Consider the following 7,033-nt stretch of genomic DNA (forward strand, 5'->3'; position numbering starts at 1 on the left):
TGGTATGACTAACCACACATATAACCCATATTTAGTCTTAAAGGCAGTCTTCCACTCATCCCCTTCCTTCATTCTTATCTGATGGTAACCACTCCTCAAGTCTACTTTGCTAAACCAATGTGCACCTGATAGTTCATCAAGCATATCATCAATCCTTGGGATGGGAAATCTGTATTTGAAAGTGCTATTGTTGACACTCCTACTGTCTATACACATCCTCCAGGTTCCATCCTTCTTAGGCACAAGGAGAGTAGGCACAGCACAAGGGCTAAGGCTTTCCCTCACATACCCTCTCTGTAATAGTTCTTCTACCTACCTCTGTAACTCTTTGGTTTCTGTGGGTTTGGTTTTGTATGCTGGTTTGTTAGGTAGGGATGCTCCAGGTATAAGATCTATTTTATGCTCTATTCCCCTAATAGGTGGCAATCCCTTAGGTAAATCATCAGGAAACACATCAGCATATTGCTACAACAGGAGCTTAACCTCAGATGGTATGTCTGTAGTCTGATCTACTTCCTTAGTGAACAACACATAGACCATATTTGTAACGACCCGGTTAAGTGGCTCAAAAATTCATATGAAAATATGAATTCCGGTCCACTCTTTGGACTCTAGAGAAAAAGTCTCATCTAGAATCGTCAACGTTCCGTCGATAAAGAAATATAATTAAAACAGAAAACAGTACCAACGTAAAAATAAGTCAGCGGAAGTTCTTACTTACAACTTGAGAGCCTAAAGGCCTCTAGGTAAACTAAATAAAAATACGCGAAAACCGAAAAGAAAGCAACACCATTTCTTGTTACATAGTTCAGAGTTTTTTTTTTTGTAACTCATAATCTATATACAAAAGAAAGAAGCATAGTCTTGATGATTACGGGTTCTAAGTCGAGACCTCACTCCAGTTCCCACCTGCAATCAACCTACTAGTCGTCGTGTGACAACACGTAGTAGGTTCCAAAGAACAATCCTATACACGTCAGAGACTTCATACAAATGTCAAACAGGTTGAATACAAGCAATGTGTTTATCCTAGCATGCAAAGGCTCTAATACATTCATTATTAGATAATTCCTACTTGTAACGTAGCCCGTCCTGTTCGGGTCGTTCAAGTATAAATCCAATCCTTTTGAAGGAATACACTTGGGAGAGCTAATCCCAAAGCAACCACCGACCTAAGACGTTGCCCGTCCTGTTCGGGTCGTCGAAGGCAAAAGTATGTATACCCCCATGGTGATCGTAATGATCCAAAACTGCCATGGGAACAATAACTATAATAATCCAAACCAAAAACGTTAACCCCTTTGGGTAACATAATACAAACCAATACGTTAACCCCTTTGGGTAACAACCACATAAATCCTCAGTTTCCAATTAACTTCTTTCAAATTATTTGAGATGTCTAATCCTTATGTGATTTACAATGCCTCGATTAGAAATGAAATAACATTACTTGCACAACCACATAAACAATATGGTCTAAGCGTGTACCTTTAAGTGCTGCCAACAAATGAAGTCTAATCACGATAGAAATTTCGCCCTCTTATGAATCGAGGTCCTAAATAACACAAACACACAAAACGATCACGTATTAAAACGTGTTTACACATTTAATCCACATAAGACTGATATTTTTTTTTATTATTATTAATTTTATTATTATTATTATTACGGTTATTATTATTAATTTTATTATTATTATTATTATTATTATTATTATTAATATTGTTGTTGTTATTATTACTATTATTATTAAATTATTATTTATGTTTTAATTATTATTGTTATAACTGATGTAAGAAAGAAAGCATAAAAATTGACAAACACAAAACAAACAGAATTTACGTGGTTCACCGACAATGTGTCGACTAAGTCCACATGCAGAGGAGAGAAAAATTTTATTACTAGAAGAAACCCAAAATACAAATATTGGCTAGATTATAGAAAATAAGAGTTTATAAATTACTCCAATACATAAAACCTTAGCCAAAACAGATTTTTTTGGGATGATGCAAAACTAATGCCCAAGACTCCTTTTATAAGGAGAAAAATAACAAGCCTTTGTTATTCTTCCGATGTGGGATAATGATAAACATTAATCTTCCAATGTGGGATAATGAAAAACATTAATCTTCCAATGTGGGATAATGACAAACATCAATCTTCCAATGTAAGGTTATGTCTTGAATCCCACATTGGAAGATTGATGTTTGTCATTATCCCACATTGAAATATTAATGTTTTTCATTATCCCACATTGGAAGATTAATGTTTATCATTATCCCACATCGGAAGAATAACAAAGGCTTGTTATTCTTCTCCTTATAAAAGGAGTCTTGGGCATTAGTTTTGCATCATCCCAAAAAAATTTGTTTTGGCTAAGATTTTCTGTATTGGAGTAATTTATAAACTCTTAATTTCTATAATCTAGCCAATATTTGTATTTTGGGTTTCCTCTAATAATAAAATTTTACGCTTTCTTTCTTACATCAATTATAACAATAATAATTAAAACAAAAATAATAATTTAATAATAATAATAATAACAACCACAATATTAATAATAATAATAATAATAAAAAAAATTAAAAAAAAATACAAGTCGCACAAAACGTGCGACTGTTTTGTGCGACTGGTATTTTTTTTTTTTAATTTTTTTTTATTATTATTATTTTTATTATTATTTATTATTATTATTATTATTATTATTAATAACCGTAATAATAATAACCGTTATAATAATAATAATAACCGTAATAATAATAATAATAATAATAATAATAATAATAATAATAATAATAATATAAATAAGAATAATTAAAAAAAATTAAAAAAAATGAAAATGAAAAGTTATTAACTCAATGGCAAATTTATAAATTTTTAAAGATCAGGGGCAAATTCGTAATTTCATTAGGAGGGGGGTGGCGATAAAATGAAAAGGGTGACGACAAATAAGAATCGGGTAAAAAAATTGTGATTTATTGATCTGACAGCAGTCACATGGCTACTGTCTCTACATGACATCAGTTTCCAGTATATCCTCTTTTATAACTGCATCTTTTTCTTTGGTAGTTTGGTTTGTTTGCTTTTGGTGGAGGTAGAAAAGTTAACATAGAATTAGGCAGAGACGTGACGTATCTGCAAAGTAACCATTATAATCTCGGTATTATTAAACTTTGCGCTTTTTATATTTTATCGTTACCTTTTATATATTGAATTTATTAATATTGCTCCTGCTTAATTTACGAATTTAAAAATTTTAAAAACTCTCTAAAAACACTCTTTAAGTTAAAGAAAGCTAAAACTTTAAATTAATTTACAATGGCGAACCTTAATGAATATGAGTACGATTCGGTAAGTAATTAAATCGATTCGAATTTTTTGAAAAAAAAAATAATGACAAACAGCAGTTGCACTCAACTTAGCAGTGGATGGGTCACACATTTTCTGCGACTCATCCGCGGTTTTTCGTCGCGTGCGACTGATCCCTTTTTTTTCTTTTTTCTCTTTTTTATTTAAATTATTTTTTATTTTATTATTATTTAATATATGTTGTAGTAAATTATTTTAATTTATTATTATTATTATTATTATTATTATTATTATTATTATTATTTGAATAATTTTTTATTTTTTATTTAAATTATTCTAGTAACTTATAATTTATGTTGTAGTAATTTATTTAATTTACAATTTATGTTCTAGTAATTTATTTAAATTATTTTGTATTTTATTATTATTTAAATTATTTTATTTTATATACATTTTAATTTAGTTGAAAATTTATCTAAAGTAAATTATTTTTTATTTAACATTGAGTATTTTTATTATTAATGTTTGTTTATATAATATTCAATTAACCTAATCTATGTTTTATTTTATATTTTAAATTATATTTCCTAATTATTGAATTATTTTGTATTTGCAGGACTTTGAAAACTTAGGAGACAATGTAGAATACTCTGGTAGATTTGTTACGCATAAGGAATTTGATTTCGTAGATGAGTTACATAGTTGGGCCGATGAGATAGCAATAACAATTGGTTTTCAATTTACACGTGCTTCTTATAAACAAAAAGAAGGACGTTCTAGAGTTACTTTGTATTTAAGATGTCATCGCTATGTTAATATTAGGGGTGATTTGCATAACCTAGATAATGCTGGCCGACCTGGTTCTAAAAGTAGAACATGTCGGTATAAATTTATGACTGTAGCAAGTAGTCGTAAACCAGGAGAAAGACCTTGGATGGTGAGGGTGTGTCCAGGAAAATAAGGTAGACATAACCACCGATTTTTAGTGTACAGAGATGGTCATGTAAGGGCGAATAGGTTGAATGTAGACAATTCGGCAGCACATACGAGAGCTTAGTGCAACCGGCATGCAACTTGCGTTTTATGACCTCAATTAGACAAAATTTCCTTGGTTTTTTTTTGCTAGTATGAATCAAATTTATAATGTTAGACAATCAATTAGGAGAGAAGAGATGGAGGGTAGGAATCCCCTTCAACACTGTCTTTATATGGCCACAAAGCATAATTACGTGGTTTGGACAGACTTAGATAGTGAAGGGGAATTAAGCAGATTATTAGTTGCAAATCCTACATCCATCCAGATGATACGTACGTGGCCCTATGTTGTGTTGATAGATACAACGTACAAAACAAATAAACAAAAGTGGTCTCTTTGTGAAGTAATTGAAATGACGCCAACCAATCACAACTTCTTGGTTGTGTTTTGTTTGATGCAAAATGAGGCGGCTGTGTCATATTCGTGGGTGTTGGAGGGATTGAGAGATATTTTTGGCAGAGCTCAGACTCCTAGCGTAATTGTAAGTGATTGAGAAGAGGGTTTATCTGTAGCTATTCGTGTGTCTTCCCAGATAAAAAGGTTGTGTTGATTAATTATTGTCGTTTTATTTATTGAATATATCTTAATTACATTCAATCTTCTTTTTAATGTAGGTGTGCGACATTTATTATGGGTATGACATATTGCCAATGACGTAGAGAACATGGTGGACAAATTGTGTGGCAAGTAAAGAAATCAAGAAAGGAAAATATTCAGGAAAACTAGATGGAACCCCTTGGTTAACAGTTCTATGCTTGCCGAATTTGAAAACAGATGGGAATCAATTGTGGCTACTTGGTCGACTGGAACAGAAGGGTCGTTCGATATTTGGCTGGAACATGGATTCCACACAAAGAGAAATTTGTGCGTGCATGGACGAATGACTGTTTACACATGGGTAACTAGACTACCAGCAGAGTTGAAAGCCAACACTCACCTTTCAAGTACTATCTTGGTAGCGGTAATAGCTCATTTGATAACCTGTTTAAAAGGGTACACGCACAAATAACAAATCAGTAATCGAGGATCCGACAAGCGTTACAGGAATCTATGAATTCTATTTCAAGGTCTTTGCGATATAATTTCTTGAGACCGTTATATCACCATGTATCTATTTTTGCCTTGGAACAATTGCTGCTTAAGCATAACTGTATGTTAGAGTTGGGTGATTATGTATTTGACAAATGCGGTTGTGTACTTCAAAGCACCCATGGGTTGCCCTGTGCTTGTTATTTTTATTTGTCGATCAGGTCACAAGGTTCGTTGTATTTGGATGACATTCATCCATTCTAGAGAACTTTAACGTACATAGTGGTCAAAGCTGACACCAACAAAGGAGTACGACACGCAAACGCCGATGACAAATAGTATTTTCAATCATTGGTTGATGAAGTGTTAAAAGCCGATCCCGTAGTTGTACGACACATGTCTCAGGTACTTGAAGATGAATTACATCCTGATGATGCTGATATACTTGAGCCATATGCAAGTCCACTGAGAAAGGGAAGACCAATGACAAGCAAAACCCTCAGGAGAAACAAAAGCGCTTTTGAGTACAACAGATCGTCCTCTAGAGATCGCGGATTGAGATCTTCGTCACGCGGAAGATCTAGTGGTAGATCTAGTGCTCGATCAACGCAATTGTCAGTTGGAATTAACTTTAGTTTCAACTTATCTAGTACCTGACTTTACTTTCTGTTATTCACATTAGTTTATTACAATTGATGTTACTAACTTTTTTTTTTATTATTACAGATACTTCAGCAGGTCGTGGTTTTACACTCTTTCCGTGGCCCAATCATATCCAGCATATTCTTCCTCTTTATTTGTTTGATTGGATTGATGTTATAGGTGATGGTAACTGTGGATTTAGAGCTATTGTCGTCATAGAGTTGGGAGGCGAGGAGGCATGGCCTCTTTTACGACTTGTAATGTGTATGGAAATGCAAATGAACAGAGAGAAATACATACGTGTGCATCTATCGGCAGAGACGCTAGATAATGTTATATTCAGTGTTGGTTCACATAGAGACGGACCTGCACCGTTTATTCACTGGTTGGAAGCACCGATGGGATTGTACTTTGCAGCAACGTTTCTTAACATTGGCATTGCGTATTATGGTTTTGCTGACGGTAATCCAAAATATAGTTGTTTAGATCTTTCGTTAAGGAGAGTAGCGGGTGTTCATAGTGTAAATAAAGTTATACATGTTTGTTGGGTGAATAGAAATCATTATGTTTAACTATTAATGAACGATGAATCATCTCCACTGCCGCCAATCCAGCGATCATGGAGAAAATCAGCTGACAATTCTTGTAGACATTTAGAAACACATTTTCGAAGCAGGATTTCGCTTTGGAATAAACTATATGGGCTGCAACCACCACAAGGTAATAACACCGCTGAAGATACAGTCAATTTAGATAGTCCATAGTGTAATTATTGTGTACATAAATATTTAGATTACCTTTATATCTAGATAACATTCAATATGTATAAATAAATATGTAAATAAAAAATGTAAAAAGCATTGATGTAAATTAATAGAAGCAATTCGTGTAGTTTAGAATTACAACACTACTCCAACAATTAGTTTTTAATTACAAACAAAAAGAGTCTATGAAGGGCCTTGCCCTTTAAAAGTTTGTCATTCGGCAAATAAATCTCTAAGTTCTTCAATGTATAGA

Source organism: Amaranthus tricolor, chromosome 14, assembly GCF_026212465.1.
Source record: "Amaranthus tricolor cultivar Red isolate AtriRed21 chromosome 14, ASM2621246v1, whole genome shotgun sequence".
NCBI classification, from domain to species: Eukaryota; Viridiplantae; Streptophyta; class Magnoliopsida; order Caryophyllales; family Amaranthaceae; genus Amaranthus; species Amaranthus tricolor.